Below are 24,747 nucleotides of genomic sequence, written 5' to 3' on the forward strand. Positions count from 1 at the left end.
CAACTAAAGCAAAACAAAAACAAACAATGGACATAAAAGGAAAAGAAAGAAGAACCAAAAGTGGCTAAGAGAAGTAAATAAACGTATAATGCTTTAGTGTCTGAGTTATGTGATCCATATTAACCCCACAAATGAATTTCAGACAACATTCATGAGAAGTTTCTTAAAAAATATACAATTTGGTGGGTGTTTACTTCATTGAATAACAGAAGTTTAGTTCTCATCTGAACTCGTACAAGTGATTCTAAGAGCATCAACAATGATATTCCCAAGACTTTTTTTAAGACATGAAAATGAGCATATTATTTATCTGTCCTTGATGGGTATAATTCCACTAAATGCTAAAGGTGTTCTGGTATCAGGTTTCCTGAATTTGGAATATCTAACTCATTAAGGACTTTTAAATATGGTTTCCTTTACACAGGCTCAGAGTAGAGATCATAATTGTATGTGTGTGTGTTCAGTTGCTCAGCCCTGTCCATCTCTTGGTGACTCCATGTGTTATAGCCAGCCAGGCCCCTCTGTCCATGGAATTTTCCAGGCAAGAACACTGGAGCAGGTGGCCATTTCCTACTCCAGGGGATCTTCCCAGGGATCAAACCCACATCTTGTGTTTTCTGCATTGGCAGGTGGATTCTTTACCACTTGCCATCTGGGGAAGCCCAAAGTTTATTTATTTATTTTTTTCATTTATTTTTATTAGTTGGAGGCTAATTACTTTACAATATTGTAGTGGTTTTTGTCATACATTGACATGAATCAGCCATGGATTTACATGTGTTCCCCATCCCAATCCCCCCTCCCACCTCCCTCCCCACCCCTTCCCTCCGGGTCTTCCCAGTGCACCAGCCCTGAGCACTTGTCTCATGCATCCAACCTGGGCTGGTGATCTGTTTCACCCTTGATAGTATACTTGTTTCAATGCTATTCTCTCAGAACATCCCATCCTCGCCTTCTCCCACCGAGTCTAAAAGTCTGTTCTGTCCATCTGTGTCTCTTTTTCTGTTTTGCATATAGGGTTATCATTACCATCTTTCTAAATTCCATATATATTTGTTAGTATACTGTATTGGTCTTTATCTTTCTGGCTTACTTCACTCTGTATAATGGGCTCCAGTTTCATCCATCTCATTAGAACTGATTCAAATGATTTCTTTTTAATGGCTGAGTAATATTCCATGGTGTATATGTACCACAGCTTCCTTATCCATTCATCTGCTGATGGGCATCTAGGTTGCTTCCATGTCCTGGCTATTATAAACAGTGCTGCGATGAACATTGGGGTGCACGTGTCTCTTTCAGATCTGGTTTCCTCGGTGTGTATGCCCAGAAGTGGGATTGCTGGGTCATATGGCAGTTCTATTTCCAGTTTTTTAAGGAATCTCCACACTGTTCTCCATAGTGGCTGTACTAGTTTGCATTCCCACCAACAGTGTAAGAGGGTTCCCTTTTCTCCACACCCTCTCCAGCATTTATTGCTTGTAGACTTTTGGATAGCAGCCATCCTGACTGGCGTGTAATGGTACCTCACTGTGGTTTTGATTTGCATTTCTCTGATAATGAGTGATGTTGAGCATCTTTTCATATGTTTGTTAGCCATCTGTATGTCTTCTTTGGAGAAATGTCTGTTTAGTTCTTTGGCCCATTTTTTGATTGGTTCATTTATTTTTCTGGAATTGAGCTGCAGGAGTTGCTTGTATATTTTTGAGATTAATCCTTTGTCTGTTGCTTCATTTGCTATTATTTTCTCCCAATCTGAGGGCTGTCTTTTCACCTTACTTTTAGTTTCCTTTGCTGTGCAAAAGCTTGTATTTATTGGGGCTTCCCTGGTGGCTCAGTTGGTAAAGAATCTGCCTGCAATGCAGGAGACCCAGGTTCAATCCCTGGGTTGGGAAGATTCCCCTGGAGAAGGAAATGGCAAACCACTCTAGTATTCTTGCCTGGAAAATCCCATGGACAGAGGAGCCTAGTGGGCTACAGTCCATGGGGTTGCAAAAAGTTGGACACAAGTTAGTGATGAAACCACCAAATATCTTTTGAGGCTTTTAAGCCCAATATGGAGATTTAGAATTTCAACATTGTAGGTAATGAGGATAATTAACTTTCTGGGTTAGATGGATGAAATAATTTCAAAATAAAGTGAACTATTTTATTTAACTTAATTGCTGTTAAGAAACACTGTTTTTGAAAAGAAAATCATTTTTACTGTTAAAGTATACATAACAATACAGCTCGGGGGCCTTAGGTACATTCACATTACTGTGTGATCATCACTACAATTCCTCTCCAGAACTTGTTCTTCCCAAGCTGAAACTCTGTATCCATTAGACAATTTTCCATTGCTCAATTTCCCCAGCCAACCAGCCTCCCCCCCTTTTTTTAAGTTGCTCAGTCATGTCAAACTCTTTGAGACCCCATGGACTATACAGTCCATGGAATTCTCCAGGCCAGAATATTGGAGTGGGTAGCCTTTCCCTTCTCCAGGGGATCTTCCCAACTCAGGAATCAAACCCAGGTCTCCTGCATTGCAGGTGGATTCTTTATTAGCGGACACATAAGGGAAGCCTGGTAACCACAATTCTACTTTCTGTTTCTAAGAATCTGACTACTCTAGGTACCTCATTTAAGTGGAATTATATAATGTTGGTTCTTCTGTTCTAGCTTGTTTAATTTAAAATAATCTCTTCAAGTTTCATTCACATTGTAGCATATGTCAGAATTTCATCACTTTTTAAGGCTGAATAATATTCCATTGCATACACATATGGCACCTTTTCAATATATTTATATATTGATAGGCAAAGAGCTGTTTCCAGCTTTGGGTTATTGTGAATAATACTGCTATGACACTGGCACAAACAGCTGTTTGGGTCCCTGCTTTCATTAACTTTATGTATATACCTAAAAGTGGAATTGCTGGATCATATGGTAACTCTATGTTTAATTTCCCAAAGAACTGCCATATTGTTTTCCACAGAGGCTGTATCATTTTACATATCCACCAACAATGCACAAGGATTTAAATTTCTTAACATCATGCCAAAGTTGGTTATTTTGGTCTTTTGATAATAGCCAACTTAATGGGTATTAAGTGATCTCTCATTGTGGATTTGATTTGTATTTCTCTAATGATTGGGTATATTGAACCTCCAAAAACAAATAATTTTAAAGTTTGTGTTTTTTAGTTCCCATCAATACTAGAATCAGAAAGTTGAAATTTCTTTCTATAATCATTTAGGTCAATCTAACATTATATTTTTTAAAAGGATAACTTAAAAATCACTGCATATTTAATTAAAATTTAATTAAACTCATGTTATAAATAAGAATATCACAACTATTCCTTGATTGAAACAATGGGAAAATATTTTTATGTACCCTGTAAATTGCTAATTTGCTCTCTCATTTCAAGATTATGTGGATAGCAGGTTATCATGAGGTAAAAAAGTATTCTAAAATATGAAGAAAATGTTTATACCGAAAGAAACAAAAAAACTATGAAACAAGCAAACTGGGGTATTTACTAAAGCAATAGTTGGGCTGAGTATAAAGAAATGTCAAAGAAACTGAGGGTAAATATCTAAATTTAAATTTTTATAAAAGCTTCTTTAACAGACAAGAGTAATTTAAAGAAGCTATGTGATGTGTTGATGATTTCATTTCAGAGATCTTTATTAATGTTGTATATAAATAATGGGGACCATGGTTGGAAGGAGCAAAAAGAAGGATGGTTAAGGCCAAGAAATATGGTCTATTTGGAAAACAGATGGCTTGTAAAAATCAAGTTTATGAACGAAGGTTTGCAGGAATTTTGCTGGTTGGATGTAAGAAGGGCTTCCCCCCACTCTCAGTATTTCCATTTGATCATAGAAAGCTTTGTGGTGATATTTTTTTTTTTTTTTTGTGGTGATATTTTTGAAGCTAGTGACTCTGATGCTGCCAGCCAAAGAGTTTCAATGGTTTTCTCTGAAAAGTAGTTTCATACTTCCTTTTCCAAGACAGTAAATTACCCAAACAAAAGTAACATGTGTAGTTTGCTGGAGGCCATATAAAGAGAGAGAGAAATGTGTTTGCGCAGCAACAAAGGACTGTGGCTTTATTGGCAGCACCATCAAAGCTGATCCGCTTGCTTGCCAAGGCAGTGTGAATCCACTGCAAGATGTGTGGAGTCTGCTACAGAAACAACTCTCCTGGAGCACCCAGTTGCAGACTGTAACTCTTTCTTCAAGGCTCCTGATTGAGAAGGAAGATTTTCTGTGAGAGGGCTTAGCTGCTTTTGTCTTTTAGCTTTCAGAAATTACACATGAAGCAATTTTGATTTTCATCAGTCAACATTTTTTTTTCTTTTTATTTATCAAATCACTGAAAAGATTTATTCTGAAAGCCCTTTCCTAACTATCTGATCAATAATCACTTCTGATCGTAATGAGTTGGAATCACTTAAGATGTGATTCCAAGAATTATCCTGAACTGTTTTAATCTACTGACTGGAAGTGTTCTCTTTTGAAGGATTAATAGGGAACATTTCAAACTAGAGAAATTCCACTTCTGTCTTATGATAATATATATTAAATCTATGAATATGGCACACTACAAATCCACAAAATCTTATTTACTTTTAATCCAAAGACTTTCTCCTATTTCTTAAGCTCCAATTTAAAGACAATGAGGGATCTAAATTAAGCCCTTTCGCTTGTGAAGATAAACCTTTATAACTGCAAATCACTGAACATCTTGTTAACTGGTTGAGCCTGCAGCCAGCTGGAATGACACAAACATGCAAAAAAAAAAAGAAAGAAAAAAAGCTATTGAAACCTGATTCACATTATAAAGGTCTTGATTTTGAAGTCTTATATAGAGGTTTAGGAACTATAAATAATTCTGTGCTGTAATTTGCTCAATGTAATTCAGTATCTTCTAACTTAAAAAAGAAAAACACTGTTCACTTCATCTTCAGTAGAGGAATGATCATGGTTAAAAGGAATTCATAAAATTAATGCCTTAGATTTAGCAATTAAGAGCAGGTTTGAATTTATATGTTATTTATTTAATATATTTGACATAAGAATATTTTAAGAAATGCTAGAATAATTTTTATGATTTTGATGTGTTTATATTTGCTATCAGATAATAATGGACCATATTTGCTAGCATATGCTGGCTTATACTGCTACATCTGATTTATAAAATTTGAATAGAATACAAAATGATATATTTGCCAGTATGTTTGACACTACTGGATTCTACCACTGGGAGATGACATCTTAAAACAATTCTGGAAAGCATCCTTAAAAACACACAGAATTAGAACTCTTGTGCCAGAAAGGACATCAGGTAGTTAGTCTTTTCCCCTTATCTAGGCCCCTGGCCTCGTGGAGCAGGAGGGGAAAATAAGCCACTGGAAGTGCAAAACAAAAAATCTTAGTTCTATTCATACTCATTTCATGTCATTCTTCAAAAAAACCACGTTCATATTACTTTAAAAATATACATAATACGGGAGAGAACAAGATGTTGGAGGAGTAGGCAGACATGCTACATAGCTCTCTGCAGATACATCAGGAATACACCTTCAGACGCAGAAGTGCTTGCAGAACAGCTGAGAGTGGAGAGGAGTACCTGACAACCGGAAAAGAATATATCAGTTCAGTTCAGTCGCTCAGTCGTGTCCGACTCTTTGCGACCCCATGAACTGCAGCACGCCAGGCCTCCCTGTCCATCACAAACTCCCGGAGTTTACTCAAACTCATGCCCATCGAGTCGGTGATGCCATCCAGCCATCTCACCCTTGTCATCCCCTTCTCCTCCTGCCCCCAATCCCTCCCAGCATCAGGGTCTTTTCCAATGAGTCAACTCTTCACATGAGGTGGCCAAAGTATTGGAGTTTCAGCTTCAGCATCAGTCCTTCCAATGAACACCTGGGACTTATCTCCTTCAGGATGGACTGGTTGGATTTCCTTGCAGTCCAAGGGACTCTCAAGAGTCTTCTCCAACACCATAGTTCAAAAGCATCAATTTTTCGGGCGCTCAGCTTTCTTCACAGTCCAACTCTCACATCCATACATGACCACTGGAAAAACCATAGCCTTGACCAGATGGACCTTTGTTGGCAAAGTAATGTCTCTGCTTTTTAATATGCTGTCTAGGTTGGTCATAACTTTCCTTCCAGGAGTAAGCGTCTTTTAATTTCTTGGCTGCAGTCACCATCTGCAGTGATTTTGGAGCCCCCCAAAATAAAGTCTGACACTGTTTCCACTGTCTCCCCATCTATTTCCCATGAAGTGATGGGACCAGATGCCATGATCTTCGTTTTCTGAATGTTGAGTTTTAAGCCAACTTTTTCACTCTCCTCCTTCACTTTCATCAAGGGGCTTTTGAGTTCCTCTTCACTTTCTGCCATAGTGTAGTGTCATCTGCATATCTGAGATTAATGATATTTCTCCCGGCAAGCTTGATTCCAGCTTGTGTTTCTTTCAGCCCAGCGTTTCTCATGATGTACTCTGCATTTAAGTTAAACAAGCAGGGTGGCAATATACAGCCTTCATGTACTCCTTTTCCTATTTGGAACCAGTCTGTTGTTCCATGTCCAGTTCTAGCTGTTGCTTCCTGACCTGCATACAGGTTTCTCAAGAGGCAGGTCAGGTGGTCTGGTATTTCCATCTCCTTCAGAATTTCCCACAGTTTATTGTGATCCACACAGTCGAAGGCTTTGACATAGTCAATAAAGCAGAAATAGATGTTTTTCTGGAACTCTCTTGCTTTTTTGACGATCCAGCAGATATTGGCTATTTGATCTCTGGTTCCTCTGCCTTTTCTAAAACCAGCTTGAACATCTGGAAGTTCGGTTCACATATTGCTGAAGCCTGGTTTGGAGAATTTTGAGCATTACCTTACTAGCATGTGAGATGAGTGCCATTGTGCAGTAGTTTGAGCATTCTTTGGGATTGGCCTTTCTTTGGGATTGGAATGAAAACTGACCTTTTCCAGTCCTGTGGCCACTGCTGAGTTTTCCAAATTTTCTGGCATGTTGAGTGCAGCACTATCACAGCATCATCTTTCAGGATTTGAAATAGCTCAACTGGAATTATAGAAACATGCAAAACTTGGTAGGACAAAGTAACTAAGGGGAAAAACAGGAGTGTCATAAAACTGGACCTGCCATTGGCGGGTGGGGGGACTGAAGCAGGCGCCCCATCCCCACACTGGAGCACTCGTCTGGGTCAGAGGACAAACATTGAAAGCTGAGAGTAAAGCACCTGATCTGTGGCAGCCCAAATGGAATGAGAATCAGACAGTCCTTGCCGCAGCCATACAGACCCTGGACAGGCATGCAGGTCCCCTGGAAGGCACAGCTTCTGGGAACTGGAGTATAGGGATTGTGAAGTGATCCCAGGGCGAGAGCTGCTATTGACTGTGGAGAGATGGACCTAGGGGCCATGAGAGAGGAGATTGTGGTGGAAAACACCAGTGTAGGAAATCCAGGCAGCCACGGAAGCAAGGCCATGCCGCTGAGTCACACAAAGGGGGTGGAGCCATCACCATAGCCTCTCTCCACACTGCCAGCATCAGCAGCTGAACAGTAGAGAGGCTGGTCCATCAAGCACCTGAAGCTCGGAACTCCAGAGTAGGACTCCATCCACCCCCTTTAAGTGCCTAACACACCGATCTACAGAGTAGGACCCCACCCAGGGGGGCCCTCTATGTGCCTAATACCCTGAGCAACAGAGAAGGACCCCAGGCAAGAGAGTCCTCTAAATGCCTGGACAGGCGGAGCTAGGAGGAAGACTAACCAAAGAGGCCTTGTGATCGCCAGCTACCAGAGGCTTGAAGAAAGACTCTGATAGGGCCGTAACCCCTGCAGCAGAAGCAGTCCACGTCCCTGCACAGTTGGCAGCATCAGGGTCCCCGTGTCGCAAGCAGCTGCTCCACCTTCATGCCCCACCCTCACTGGGGCAGAGCTGCCACAGTCAGAAAAAGTCTTGCATCTATGCAAGAGTTGCTTCAGTCATGTCCAAGTCTTTGCAACCCTGTGGACTGTGTCCTGCCAGGCCTCTCTGTCAGTGGGGTTCTCCAGGCAAGCTTGCTGGAGCGTATTGGCCAAGCCTGGTTGCCATAGCCTTCTGGAGCACTGTATTTCCTGCTGCCCCAGCCGCCAACTCCCCTGAGTACCTGGTGCTGCCAGAACCCGGGCCACTCAAGCAGCCGCACCACCTCCACACCTGGCCCTCACTGGGCAGACCCAAGCCCCCCAGGGCAGCCTCAGGAGCAAACCCCGCTGGATGACCCACAGGCAGAGGTGGAAATAAAACCACAGTTGAAACCCAGGGGCAGTGTGACTAAGGAAGAAGACCCAAAACCTTCGCATCAGTTATACAAACTGCAGACTAAATCCACATGATCAACTAGGCAGACTGTGTCTGTGAAATATATAAATGGACATTGAGAGCTCCTACAAAAGAAAATGCATTAGTTCTGATAGCTGTGGACATTGGAGGCAAGAACACACAGGAGGAGGGCCAGATTCGAGTCTGAGCTGCCCCCACAGCAGGTCCAGAGACCAGCAGAGCGTTGGAGGGCGTCCTAGGGAGGTGAGGAGGACCGCGACTCCCCGCGAGGGAAAGGGCGCTGACAGCAGTGACTCAGGAAAAGCATTTATTATTCTTGTTTTGACTTGTTCTGTAGATTTCTTTTTTCTATTTTTCCCCTCTCTGTTATAGTTGCCAATTTTATTACCACTATGAAATCTAATCAAGACTTTGTTTCCTTTTTTCTTTTAATCACAATTTTTATTGCTGTTACAAACCTCTGCCTCTATGTTGGCCTTTTGCAGTTCTGTGTTTTCCTTTTTTTTTTTTTCTTCTTCTTTTTTTTCCCCCTCTTTATTTAATTTTAATTTTTAAAAAACCCATTTTTCTTACTACATTTATTCCTTTGTTTGCTTTTCCAACTGCTCTTTTCCCCTTCAGTTAATCTTTAGTGTATATAAATCTTCTTTATCTACCTATATGTAACTTTGCATTTCTATTCTTTTCTTTCTTTTTCTCACCGTATTTGTTAGTTTTGTTTTCATTGCTTTATTCCCCAATTGGCACCTCACTTTAGTTTTGTTTTCCAGTTTGTGCTTTAGTTAGTTTTGTTCTTAATTGGTGGATATCATTTTTGGTTTCCTTTGTTCGCTGAGTCAATCTATTGTACTTTATTTTTGTTGGACTGTTTTGATTTTGCTTATGGGTGTACATGTATATTCCATTAATTTAATTATTATTTGCCTGAGTTTATAACTGCCATTTGTCTGGGGTTCATCTTTGGTTTTTCGTTTTGGGTATTTTTTAAAATCTCATTTAATGCCATAGCAAAACACCTGTGTAATCTCCTTTCCTGGCCAGAGATCAAGCCCAGAGCCTTTGGAGTGGGAGCAGTGACTCCAAGACCCTAGACTAGCAGAAAACTCCTAACCTTAGAGAGTATCAAATAGGGAGAACTCCTACAAAGGAAGCCGCTGACTACAACGCCAAGCATCACCCAACCACCAGTAGCACCCTGTGCAGGACGCCTCATCCAAACAACAAACAAGACAAAAATACAGACCCAGTCATCAGCAGACAGGATCACCACCTCACTCAGCCCTGGCCATCAGAGGAAGAGGGAAAAAAAAACAAAAAACAAAAAAACTCAGCACAAATCTCACCCTGTACAAAGCTTACACAAACAACTACCAACCTAAGGAGGGCAGAAACCAAAAGGAAGAAGGAATTCAGCCTTGAAGCCTGGGAAAAGGAAATCTCAAACACAGTAAGTTTAAAAAAAAAATAATAAAAATGAAAAGGCAGAGAAATACTGCACAAATGAAGGAACAAAGTAGAAACAGAGAAGTCCAAATAAATGAGGAGGAAACAGGCAAACCTCCTGAAAAAGAATTCAGAATAATGACAGTAAAGATGATCAAAAACCTGGAAAACAAAACAGAGAAAATGCAAGAATCAATTAACAAAGACCTATAAGAATCAAAGGATAAACATACAGAGACAAACAACACAATTACTGAAATTAAAAATAAAAAATCTCTAGAAGGACTCAATCGCAGAATATCTGAAGCAGAAGAACGAATCAGTGAGCTGGAAGATCAAATGGTGGAAATAACTTCTGAAGAGCAGAATAAAGTAAAATGAATGAAAAGAACTGAGGATAGTCTCAGAGAATTCTGGGACAATATTGAATACACCAACATTCGAATTATAGGGGTCCCAGAAGAAGAAGAGAAAAAGAAAGGGTATGGGGAAATTTTTGAAGCAATTGTAGTTGAAAATTTCCCCAACATGGAAAATGAAATAGTCCATAAGTCCAAGAGGTGCAAAGAGTCCCATACAGGATAAACCGAAGGAGAAACACACCAAGACACATACTAATCACACTAACAAAGATTAAACACAAGGAAAGAACAGTAACAGCAGCAAGGGAAAAGCAACAGGTAACATCCAAGGAAAACCCCATACGTTTAACAGCTGGTCTTTCAGCAGAAACTCTGCCAGCCAGAAGGGAATGGCAGGGTATATTTAAAGAACTGAAATGGAAAAAACCTACAACCAAGGTTACTGTAGCCAGCAAGGATCTCATTCAAATTTGATGGAGAAATCAAAAGCTTTTCAGAAAAGCAAAAGCTAAGAGAATCCAGTGCCACCAAGCCAGCTTTACAACAAATGTTAAAGGGACTTAAATAGTCATGAAATACAAGAGAAGAAAAAGATCTACAAAGTCAACCCCGAACAATTAAGAAAATGGCAGTAGGAACATATATATCAATGATTACTTTAAATGTAAATGAATTAAGTTCTCCAACCAAAAGACACAGACTGGCTGAATGGATACAGAAAACAAGACCTACATATATTCTGTCTACAAGAAAATGACTTCAAACCTAAAGACATGCATAGACTGAAAGTGAGAGGGTGGAAAAACATATTCTATGCAAATGGAAAGCAAAAGAAAGCTGAAGTAGTAATCTTCATATTAGACAAAAAGAAGAATTAAGGAAGGACACTTCATAATGACCAAGGGATCAATCCAAGAGGAAGATATAACAATTAAAAATATCTATGCACCCAACATAGGAACACCTCAATACATAAGACAAATACTCACAGACATAAATGAAGAAATTGACAGTAACACAATAATAGTAGGATAATTTAACACCCCACTTACACCAATGGACAGGGTCATCAAAACAGAAAATTAACAAGGAAACACGTCTTAAATGATACATTAAACAAGATGGATTTCATTGATATCTTCAGGACATTCCATCCAAATGCAGAAGAATACACCTTCTTCTCAAGTGCACACGGAACATTCTGCAAGATAGACCACATCTTGGGTCACAAATCAAACCTCAGTAAATTTAAGAAAATTGCAGCTGTATCAAGCATCTTTTCCAACCACAACGCTATGAGATTAGATATGAATTACAATAAAAAGACTGCAAAAACCACAAACACATGGAGATTAAACAATACATTTCTAAATAATGAACAGGCTACTGAATAACTCAAAAGGGGCAACAAAAAATTCCCAGACACAAATGACAATGAAAACACGACAACTCAAAACCTATGGGATGCAGCAAAAATGACTCTAAGAGGGAAGTTTATAGCAATACATACTACCTCAAGAAACAAGAAAAACATTGAATAGACAACCTAATTTTACACCTAAAACAACTGGATAAAGAACAACAATAACAAAAACCCCATAATTAGAAGAAGGAAAATAATCATAAAGATCAGAGCAGAAATAATTGAAAAAGAAATGAAAGAAATAGTAAAGATTAATAAAACTAAAAGCTAGTTCTTTGAGAAGATAAAGTTGACAAACCTTTAGTCAGACTCATCAAGAGAAAAGAGAGAAGAATCAAATCAACAAAATTAGAAATGAAAAAGAAGAGGTTACAATGGACAATGCAGAAATACAAAGGATTATAAGAGACTATTATGAACAATCAATAAAATGGATAACCTGGAAGAAAGGGACAGATTCTTAGAAAAGTTCAACCTTGCAAGACTGAACTAGGAAGAAACAGAATTATGAACTCCCCAATTACAAGCACTGAAATTGAAAGTGTGATCAAAAACCTCCCAAAAAACAAAAGTCCAGGACCAGATGGCTGCATAGGTGAATTCTATCAAGCATTTAGAGAAGAGCTGATACCTATCCTTCTAAAACTCTTTCCAAAAATTGCAGAGGAAGGAACATTTCCAAACTCATTCTATGAGGCCAACCATGACCCTGTTACAAAATCCAGACAGACAACACACAAAAAGAAAACTACAGGCCAATATCAGTGATGAACATAGGTGCAAAAATCCTCAACAAAATTCTAGCAAACAAAATTCAACAATACATTAAAAACCTCATACACCATGATCATGTTGCATTTATTCCAGGATCAATCTTGCATTTATGCAAGGATTCTTCAATATATGCAAATCAATCAATGTGATACACCATTATTAACAAGCTGAATGGTAAAAACCATATGATAATCTCAATAGATACAGAAAAAGCCTTTGACAAAATTCAGCACCCATTTATGATTAAAACGCTTCAAAAAATGAGTATAGAAGGAACCCACCTCAACATAGTAAAGGCCATATATGATAAGCCTACAGCAAACATTTCTCAATGGTGAAAAACTGAAAACATTCCCCCTAAGATAAAGAACAAGACAAGTGTGTCCACTGTTACCACTACTATTCAACATAATTTTGGAAGTCCTAGCTATAGCAATCAGAGAAGAAAATGAAATAAAAGGAATCCAGATTGGAAAAGAAGTAAAACTCTCACTGTTTGCAGATGACATGATACTATACATAGAAAACCCTAAAGATACTATCAGAAAATTACTAGAGCTAATCAGTGAAATTAGTAAAGTTGCAGGATACAAAATCAATACACAGAAATCACTTGCATTCCTGTATACTAACAATGAAAATCAGAAAGATAAATTAAGGAATCAATCCCATTCAACATTGCAACAAAAAGAATAAAATATCTAGGAATAAACTTACCTAAGGAGACAAAGAACTGTACACAGAAAATTATAAGGCACTGATGAAAGAAATCAAAGATGACATAAACAGAGGGGAGATATTCCATGTTCCTGGGTGGGAAGAAACAATACTGGGAAAGTGACTACATGCCAAATTTAATCTACAGATTAAGTGTGATCCCTATCAAATTACCAATGGCATTTTTCACAGAACTAGAACAAAAAAATTTCACAATTCATATGGAAAGATAGAAGACCCTGAAAGCCAAAGCAGTCTTGAGAAAGAAGAATGGAGCTGGAGGAATCCACCTTCCTGACTTCAGATTATACTACAAAGCTACAGTCATCAAAACAGCATGGTACTGGCACAGAAACAGAAATATAGACCAATGGAACAAGATAGAAAGCCCAGAAATAAACCCAAATGTCTATGGGTACCTTATTTTCGACAAAGGAGGCAAGAATATACAATGGGGCAAAGACAGCCTCTTCAATAAATGGTGCTGGGAAAACTGGACAGCGACATGTAAAAGAATGAAATTAGAACACTTCCTAACACCATACACAAAGATAAACTCAAAATGGATTAAAGACCTAAATGTAAGACCAGAAGCTCTAAAACTCGTAGAGGAAAACATAGGCAGAACCCTTTATGACATAAATCAAAGCAAGATCCTCTATGACCCACCTCCTCGAGTAATGGAAATAAAAACAAAAGTAAACAAGTGGGTCCTGATTAAACTTAAAAGCTTTTCCACAGCAAAGGAAACTATAAGCAAGATGAAAAGACAACCCTCAGAATGGGAGAAAATAATAGCAAATGAAACAACTGAACAAAGGATTAATTTAAAAAATATACAAGCAGCTCATACAACTCAATACCAGAAAAACAAACAACCCAGTCAAAAAGTGGAAAAAAGATGTAAACAGATATTTCTCCAAAGAAGACATGAGCCCATTTGGGTCTTTTTCAGCTCAGAGGTTTGTAAGGTGTGCTTCTCCTGCCCCAGTTTACTAATCTGTGAACCTGGGGGTGGGGTGAGGTCAGAAATCTGGCATTTTAAGTCCTCAGATTCTAAAGTGTCTCCTGCCTCCCTGGTGCCTGCTCCAGTTCATTACTCCTTCAAAATGTATTAGAAGTAAACACACACACACACACACGAAAAGATGCTCAGTATTACTAAATTATTAGAGAAATGCGAATCAAAATTACAATGAGATGCTGTCTCACACCAGTCAGAACAGCCATTATCAGACAGTCTACAAATGATAAATGCTGTAGGCGGTGTGGAGAAAAGGGAACCCTCTTGCACTGCTGGTGGGAATGTAACTTGATACAGCCACTATGCAAGACAGTATGGAGATTCCTTAAAAAACTAGGAATAAAACTACCATATGACCCAGCAATCCCACTCCTAGTCATATACCCTGAGGATACCAGAATTGAAAAAGACACATGTACCCCAGTGTTCATTGCAGCTCTATTTACAAAGCTAGAACATGGGAGCAACCTAGATGTCCATCTACAGATGAATGCATAAAAAAGTTGTGGTAAATATATACAATGAAATATTACTCAGCCATAAAAAGGAATGCCTTTGAGTCAGTTCTTATGAGGTGGATGAACCTAGAGCCTATTGTAGAGTGAGGTAAGTCAGAAAGAGAAAGATGAACATCGTATAGTAACACATATATACGGAACCTAGAAGGACGGTACCAAAGAATTTACTTGCAGGGCAGCAATGGAGAAACACATTGATAACAGACTTATGGACATGAGGAGAGGGTGAGATGTATGGAAAGAGTAACATGGAAACTTACATTACCATATGTAAAACAGACAGCCAACGGGAATTTGCTGTGTGTCTCAGGAAACTCAAACAGAGGCTCTGAAGCTTAGAGGGGTGGGATGGGGAGGGAGATGGGAGGGAGGCCAAGAGGGAAGGGATATATGTATACCTATGGCTGATTCATGTTGAGGTTTGACAGAAAACAGCAAAACTCTGTAAAGCAATTATCCTTCAACTTAAAATATATCTATATGATATGATGTTAGTATTTGTAATTGGGCATTTCAGAATTTGTAATTCAATAAAGATGCATGGTCCCTAGTTCTCCAGAATCTATAATACATATCTTGCAAAAGCACTAATATAAAAATGTTTGGAGGCTACTTCTTTAGGCAATAATAAAATCAAATAATCCTGGCAAAGGACTGAAGAGAGTGTACCAAAAATGTTTCATAGCCACTGTACTATATTTCAATGCTATGTGAAGCAGGTACTTAATAAGTAAAATTGAATAGTTTTTCAAGGCTTAACTTACTTTTTTTTGATTATCTACTTGACAGATGAGTTGGACAACTGTACTTTTTTTATAGTCTCAATATTTGTGTTTCAGAAAAGTAGTTCAGTCCTCTGACAATGTAGACAAGCTTACCTTTGAGAGGGAGCAATTGAGGGGGAGAGAAAATGTGTATGTGTTTGGGAAAAACATATTCACCAGGTTAGAAAATATTTTTTCTGGAATTTTTTTTGTTGCTATATTTATTACATGAGATTTTCACATTTAAACATTAAATGTGTTATGTTTAAACACATTTAAACATAACAGACATTTTAAATTTTAGGTAAATATTATGAAAATTAAAGATAATGTCTACATCATCTAATTACATATGAACAATGTATTCAAGTTTATTTTCTATTGAAGTTGCTCTGATGATAAGCAAAATCTGTTTGTTCTCATCATCAAATTTCAGTTTGAAAGATTACTATTGTTTTATTTTTAAGTGCTCTGGTTCAGTAATTCACCTTGACATATTTTTATTATCTAGAAATTATTCCTGATGCAGTTATTGGCACAATGTATTGGCTTTTCCCCTATGCAGAAGATTGTTTAATTAATACTGTAACACTGAGAGTGCAAAAACAATCACAACATATTAAAATGTGTCAGATACTTTCATTGACTACTACATTTAATCCTTACAAGAACTCTACAAGGTATTATAATTATTAATCTGTATATATAAAGAAACTGAAATTCAGAAGGTTAAGTGGCACTCTCACAATGCTTGTAATGAGAAAATCAGATGTGAACCCTGTTTTTCATGACTCCAAAGTCCATCAGAGAGAAATCCTTTCTTATGGCAACCATGCAGAGCCTGGCAGTAACCATTCACTTTACGTATACATGCTACTGTTGAAGGGCTTCCCTGGTGGCTCAGCCAGTGAAGAATACGCCTGCAATGTCGGAGACCTGGGTTTGATCCCTGGGTTGGGAATATCCCCTGGAGGAGGGCATGGCAGCCCACTCCAGTATTCCTACCTGGAGAATCCCATGGACAGAGGAGCCTGGTGGGCTGCAGTCCATGGGGTGGCACAGAGTCATTCATGACTGCATGACTAAGCACAGCACAACATGCATTAAAAAATGAGAAGCTTTCTTACTAAATTTTTAGAGCTGGTAAAAATTTAATCCTAAAACTGATAAAGATTATATAGAACTAATAGATATTCTAATCCCACTTAAAAATAGTCTCGCAAGGAACTTCCCTGGCAGTCCAGTGGTTAAGACTCCATGCTCCCAATGCAATGGCATGGGTTTGATCCCTGGTTGGGGAACTAAGATCCTGCATGCTACATGCATGATGCAGTCTTAAAAAAAAAATGCAAATACAAATATTTTTAATTAAATACTGGTAAAGAGAATCCAATACAGAAAAACAATAATGTACTTAAATGAGTCATAATTTATTCCAAAAATGCAAGGGTGATTAAGTATCAAGAATCTAATGGCATAATCCACTACACAAAGGAATTAAAAACAACATAATCACAGAAGAGGAAAATAATTTGCTTAAATTTGGCAGACAGTAAGAAAATCATTAGGTTAAGTAGTAACAAAAGAAACTTACTGAAAGATAATAAAGATCATAAAACTTGGATCAAGATGGCCGAGTAGGAGGATGTAGAACTTACTTCCTCCCACAAACACATTAAAAATACATCTACATGTGTAACAATTCTCATGAAAGTAACTGGAAACCGGCAGAAGAACTCCTATATAATCAAAGTTCCAAGAAAGAACTCCATGTAATTGGGTAGGACGAAAAGTATCACAGGCATCAAGGCATGATCCATGCCCCTGGGAGGGACCTGGTCTCCTCAATGGGAGGAGAAGGTCTGCATGGGTGGACTCTCGCCCTTGGGTGTGAGCACATTGAGCCCCAACTGAGCAGCTCAGTCCTGGGGTCCTGCATGGAGGAGGAGCGCCCCCTCATCTGCTGGAAAATGTTCTGAGACATATAGAAGGGCTGGAGAAACCTAGGCGCTACTCCCAAGGAGGGTACTCATGCTGATTCGCTGACAGTCAGGGTGGAGAGAGCCTTGCACTGGCAATGCCACCTCCTTGCACTCCCCAGTCTGAAGGGGTTAACTCCCCAGCCTCGCTAAAGACGTGAACACCCCAGCCCCACTAACTCCACAGCATAACCTATTGCAAGATCTGGGCAGAGACTTCATCCAACTTTGCAGACACAGCCCAGGGTGCCCAGGGAGTGAGAGAGGTAAAGCTTCAGAAGCCGTTAGAACCTGCAAGGTGGTGAGTGTAGCCGTGAAAGAAATTGTCAGTATGCCTGAGGAGTGATGCTACAAAAGTGTATAGTGGCTAAGTGCTCAAGTCCAGGCAAGCAGGGCCTGGAACAGGACTCAGTCTAGCACACAGAGGCAGCCCAAAGGACCCTGGGTATAGTCCGGATGGGGTGGTGGTCACCATTGTCCATGCACTTAGGAGTGTGCAGTGGTTGATGTTTTAGCAATGAATCCTAGCTCTACCCACTCCACATCACAGCCTAGCATTAGATCTAGGAGCAGTCTGCCAAAGAGGCCACCCAGATTTCAGGTGGTGGTTCAGCAACCTCAATCCTTTCAGCCACAATGCTCTGACTCCCAGCTACAGCCTCCTCCACAGCACAGACTCACACTAGATCTGGGATGAATACAAGAGGGAAAGGAGTGCGTTCTTGGGCTGCTGCTGAGCAGAAGAGGCAGACGGATGCCCACACAGGTGGCACATGGGTCCTCTGTGACTGTATGGGCCTGGCTTACTTCAGCAATCACCTCTTTTGGGGCAGGGCATGTACTCAAAGGCAGAAGAGCCTGAGTAAATCGAACTCTCAGGGCTCGTGTGCCAAAAACTGAGAGATATGTCAAGGATGTCAACTCATCCTTGACAAAGCAGAGAAAGAATAGAGGAAGCCCTGCCTCACGTCCAACACAGACTTTAGATACTACACCCACCATATCCCCTATCAAGGGGATACTGGCCAGCACACCCTGAAGGTAGCCATGGCCATCACTGACACCAAAACCAGCCCTCACACCATGAAACACTGGACACACGTTGTCTGCACAGGGAGGCATGCATGCGTGCTGGCACGTTCAATTCTTTGCAACCCCATGAACTGTGGCCCACTAGGCTCCTCTATCCTTGGGATTAGCCAGGCAACTATTCTGGGGTGGGTTGCCATTTGCTCCTTCAGGGAATCTTCCCAACCCAGGCATTGAACCCATGTCTCCTGCATCTCTGACATTGGCAGTGGGTTCTTTACCACTGCACCACCTGGGAAGTCCCCTACATAGGGATACTCCTACATAAAAACATGACCTTCAAGACCATAGTAGATAATGATCTTCCATATTTATAGAGGCCTAGAAAGCTAAGTAAAATGGAAATGGAGAGGAACTACTCACAGCTAAAAGAACAAGAGAAATTCCCTAAAAGAACAAATCATGAAACAGAAATCATTAGCCTACTAGACCTCTAAATTCAAAACTATGGTAAAAAATATGTTAACTGAATTAAGAAAATTATCAATAAAAATGCAGGACACTAAAAATGCAGGACACTATAACAAGGGACCAGAAACTAAAGACGATCAATCAAAAGTAGGTAATTAAATTGCTGAGATAAAAGCCTATCTAGAAGCAATAAATAGCAGACTGCCACAGAAGATGAGGTCTTTCCTGGTGACTCAGCTGGTAAGGAATCCACCTGCAATGTGGGAGGCCTGAATTCAATCCCTGGGTTGGGAAGATCCCCTGAAGAAGGGAATGGATAGTGACTTTAGTATTTTGGCCTGAGGAATTCCATGGAATGTATAGTCCTTGGGACTGAAAGAGTTGGACACGACTGAGTGATTTTCACTTTCAGTTTTCACAGAAGAAGAAATAAGTGATCTGGAAGATAGGATAATGGAAATCACCCCATCAGAACAGCAGACAAAAAAACAGATGAAAATATAAAAAAAGAAAGTAACATATGGAGTCTAAAGGATAATATCATGTGTCAATCTATATATTTAAGAAATTCCAGAAGGAGAAAAGAACATTAAATGGATCAAAAATGTATTTGAATAAATTACGACTGAAAACTTCCTAAACCTAAAGAAGGAAACATACATCTAGGTACTAGAAGCACAGAGAGTCCCAAACAAGATGAACCCAAGAAGACCTACTTCAACATATACCATAATTAAAATGGCAAAAGTTAAATATATACAATTCTAAAGGCAGCAGAAGAAGAATAGTCAGTCATTTACAAGGGAGCTCCGACAAGACTATCATCTGATTTCTCTGCAGAAACTTTTCAGGCCAGAATGAAATATCATGATATATTCAAATCCTGACAGGGAAAAACTGCAACCTAGGATGCTCTACCCAGTAAGACTATCATTAAAATAGATGGAGAGAGAAAGAATTTCTCAGATAAGCAAAACCTAAACAAATTCAGCAGTATTATACTTACCTTAAAAGAAATAATGAAGGGCCTTCTGTAAGTAGAAAAGAAGAATCCATAGGAAAGGGAAAATCACAATAGGAAAAGGAAATATATACAAGAATTGAAGAGCACTTAAATAAGCCAGTAAGTATATTAAAAAACCAAAAAATTATAAAGGCGATTTTAACTATAATTAATAGTTAAAAGATGAACATGAAGATGTAAAACAGGACAAAATCATAATATGTGGCAGAAGAACATATAAAATTGTAGATCTTTTATAATGTGTTTCAACTTGAATGACTATCAGTTTAAAGCAAGTAGATAAAGTTATGAATCAACCTACTGAAAACCATGGTGACCAAAAATCAAAAATACACAACAGATTTAAAAAAAACTAAAAAGAAAGCAACTCAAGTATACTAGAGAGGAAATCATCAAACTACACAAGGAAAAGCAAAAAGAATATGAAAAGAAGAACTACAAAAACAACTGGAAAACAAGGATTAAAGTGGCAAAAATTACATACCTATCAATAATCACGTTAAATGTCAATGGGCTAAATGCTCTGATCAAAAGAGTCAGAGTAGACTAACAAAATAGGAACCTATAATATGTGCCTGTAAGAGATTCACATGCACGTCTGGGCAAAGTACACACCTAAGATGGAAGTGAAGGATGGAAAGAGATACTTTGTGGAAACAGAAGCTATAGCAAAGCAGGGGACGCAATACTTATATCAGATGAAATAGACTTTAAAACAAAAGCCATAAAGAAAGACATGATATAATGATGAAGGGGTGAATACAAAATGAGGATATTACACTCCAGAGCATATATACTTCCAGTATAGGAGTGCCTAGATGTATGAAACAAATGCTAACAGACATAAAGGGAGAGATGAAAGCAAAAACTATAACAGGAGGAGGCTTTAACACCCCTCTGACATCAATAGATGGATCAGCAATGGAAGTTCTAAATGACACAATAAACCAGTTGGACTTAATTGATAGATACAGGACATCACATCCAATAAAACCAGAATACAAATTATTTTCAAGTGCACAAGGAACATTTTCTGGGACAGATCAAACACCATGTCATGAAATGCACCTCAACAAATTTATGATGACATCAATTATTTCAAGCATCTTTTTTTGTTTGTTTGTTTTTACCACAATGGTATGAAACTAGAAATCAACCACAAAAAGAAAAATGTGAAAAGAACAAACATATGGAGAATAAACAGCATGCTACTAAAACAACAATGGGACAAAATAAAATCAAAGAAGAAATCAGAAAGTATTTCAAAACAAACTAAAATTACAATGAAATCATACACAATGTCTGGGGTGCAGTAAACAGTTTAAGAGGAAATTTAATAGTGATACAGGTATTCCTCAAAAACCAAGAAAAACTTCAAATTAACAACCAAGCATACCACATGCAGAAGTATTAAAGGAACAAACAAAACTCAGTCAGCAGAAGGGAGGAGATGTTAAAGATCAGAGAAAAAGTAAAACAGAGATTAAAAGAAACAACAGGAAAGATCAATAAAACCAAGAGCTGATTTTTTGAAAAGATAAATAAAATCCAAATGCCATAGCCAGAATAACCAAAAAGAAAAGAAAGAGGACCCACATAAAATCAAAAGTGAAAGAGGAGAATTACTGATACCACAGAAATATAAAAAACATAAGAGAAAACTAGAACATTTATGTACCAACAAATTGGACAACTAAGAAGAAGTGGGTAAGTTTCTAGACATACAGCCTGTAAAAACTGATCTAAGAAATAATTTGAACAAACTGATCAGTAGAAGCAAAATAGAATCTGTAATGGAAAAACCTCCCTACAAAAAAAGTGCAATCCTAGATGGCTTCCCTGGAGAAGTATACCAAACATACAAAGAAACACTTACATCTAGCCTTCTCAGACTATTCCAAGATACGGAGGAGGAGCAAACACTCCCAAATTCTTTCTATGAAGGCAACATTATCTTGATCCCAAAGCGAAGACATACAAAAAAGAAAAAAAGAAAATTACAGGCCAATATCTATGATGAATATAGATGCAAAATTCCTCAACAAAATATTAGCAAACCAAGTCCAACGAGACGTAAAAAGGATCATATACCATGATCAAGTTGGATTCATTTTATGGTCTAAGGATGGCTCAACATATACAAATCAATCATATGGTGAATCAATATGTGATACACCATATAAGTAAGAAGAAGGATAAAAATTGAATGATCACCTCAATTAGACACAGAGAAAAACATTTGACAAAATTCAATAACCATTCATGATTTTATAAAAAACCTCTCAATAAAGTGGATACAGGGGGAACATATCTGAACACAATAAAAGCATTTACAACAAGCCCACAGCCAACATAATAATCTATGATGAAAAGCTGAAACCATTCCTGCTAAATTCAGGAATGAGACAAAAATCCCCACTCTCAGAACTTCTATTGAAAATAGTATTGGTAGTCCTAGCATAGCAATCAGATGAAAGGAAGAAAAGGTATCTGAATGGGAAGGAAAGAGGTAAAATTATCACTATTTGTAGATAGCATGAGATTGACAGAATCTCAAGCTATCTACAAATAGTAGATATCTAGATACAAATATCCAGATAGATAGATAGAGAGAATCCTAAAATCTCCATACAAAACTATCAAATCTAATAAACAAATTCCATAAAGTATAATGTACAAGTTGAATAAACAGAAATCTGCTGCATTTCTTTACACCAATATGAAATATTCAAAAGAGAAAGTAAAACAGCAATCTTGTTTAAAATGGCACAAAAATAAAAACCAAGGAAGAAACTCAACCAACAGTTAGACTTATATGCTAAAAATGATATAACATTGATAAAGAAAACTGAATGTGATTTAAACAAATGAAAAGATATCCCATGTTCTCAGATTGGAGAATTAATCTGGTTAAAATGTCCATACTACCAAAAGCAATCCACAGATTTAATGCAATCCCTATCAAAATACCCATATCTTTCACAGAACCAGAACACATAGTCTTAAATTTTATATGGAACCACAAAAGGCCGAGAATTGCCAAAGCAATCTTGAGGAAAAAGAAAAAAGCTAGAGACATAATTCATTCAGACTTCAAACATACTATAAACCTACAGTAATCAAAAGAGCATGGCATTGACACAAAATCAACCGGGGAATCAATGGAACAGACAGAGAGTCCAGAAACGAACCAATGCACCTACTATCAATTAATTTACAACAAAGATAGCGAGACTATCCAGTGGAGAAAAGACAGTCTATTCAACAACTGGTGTTGGGAAAGCTGGATCAGTCAGTCAGTTCAGTTCAGTCGCTCAGTCGTGTCCAACTCTTTGTGACCCCATGAATCGTCAGACTTTATTTTTGGGGGCTCCAAAATCACTGCAATGGTGACTGCAGCCATGAAATCAAAAGACGCTTACTCCTTGGAAGGAAAGTTATGACCAACCCAGATAGCATATTAAAAAGCAGAGACATTACTTTGCCAACAAAGGTCTGTCTGGTCAAGGCTATGGTTTTTCCAGTGGTCATGTATGGAAAGCTGGATAGCTGCATGTAAATCAATGAAGCCAGAACACACTCTCACACCATGTACAAAGCTTACAGTAATTTAAGAACTAAATACAAAACACAACACCATAAAACCCCTACCAGAGAACATAGGCAAAACATTCTCTGACTTGAATCAGAGAAATGTTTTCTTAGATCAGCTTCCCAAGGCAAAATAAATAAATAAATAAATAAATAAACAAACAAATGGACCAATCAGACATAAAAGCTTTTGCACAGCAAAAGAAATCATCAACAAAATGAAAGACAATTTACAGAATGGGAAAAAAAATATTTACAAAGAATGTGACTGACAAGGGGCTAATATACAAAATACACAAGCATCTAATACAACTTAATACTGAAAAAACAAATAATTCAATCAGAAGTTGGGAAGAAGACCTAAATGGACATTTTCTCCAAGGAAAACACAGGTTACCAACAAGCTCATGAAAAGTTGCCCGATGCCACTAATTATTAGAGAAATACAAATTAAAACGTACAATGAGGTATCACCTCACACTGGTCAGTATGGTTCTCATCCAAAAATCCACAAAGTCATAATAAACACTAGGGTGGGTGTAGAGAAAAGGGAACACTTTACACTGCTGGTAGGAATGTGAATTGGTACAGCCACTGTGGAAAACGCTATGACAATTCCTCAAAAAATAAATAAATAGAAGAGCTACCATAGAATCTACCAATCCCACTCCTGGGTATATATTCAGAAAAAAATGAGAACAGTAATTCAAAAAGACACATGCACTCCAAAGACCACAGCATCACTATTTACAAAACCCACGGCATGGGAACAAGGCAAGTGCTCACCAGTAGACAAGTGGCTTCAGAAGATGCACCATTCGCCACATGCAATGGATTATCACACCACCATTCAGGCATAATAAAAGCATGAAATACTGTTATCTGCAGCAGTATCGATGAACCTAGAGAATATTGTGCTTAGTGAAGTCAGACAAAGACAAATACTATGTGATATCACTTACACATAGCATCTAAAACTAATACAGATGAATCTATACACAAAACAGAAGCAGACTCACAGACAGAAAGCAAATTTATGGTTACAAAGGGGAACAGGGTGGGGAGGGAAAGATTAAGAGTATTGGATTAACAGATACTAATTACACAGACAGTTAAGCAACAAGGATTCACTGTATAGCACAGGGAACTATCGTCACGGCCTTATACTAACATACAGTGCAATATGATCCAAAAAAACAAGTAAATCACTTTGCTGGGCACCTTAAACTAAAACAGTATTTTAAATCAACGATACTTCAATAAGAAAAGATCAGGAACAAGAC

The 24,747-nt window shown here is 38.3% G+C and overlaps 1 non-coding gene across 1 annotated transcript; it reads left to right on the forward strand.

The window, feature by feature from the left end:
- The first annotated feature begins 1,823 nt into the window (after nt 1–1,823).
- On the forward strand, nt 1,824–1,895 carry TRNAC-GCA. The gene has a single exon. It is a non-coding gene; the product is annotated as a tRNA-Cys (tRNA).
- Nucleotides 1,896–24,747: the final 22,852 nt, after the last annotated feature.

Source organism: Cervus canadensis, chromosome 4, assembly GCF_019320065.1.
Source record: "Cervus canadensis isolate Bull #8, Minnesota chromosome 4, ASM1932006v1, whole genome shotgun sequence".
Taxonomy (NCBI): domain Eukaryota; kingdom Metazoa; phylum Chordata; class Mammalia; order Artiodactyla; family Cervidae; genus Cervus; species Cervus canadensis.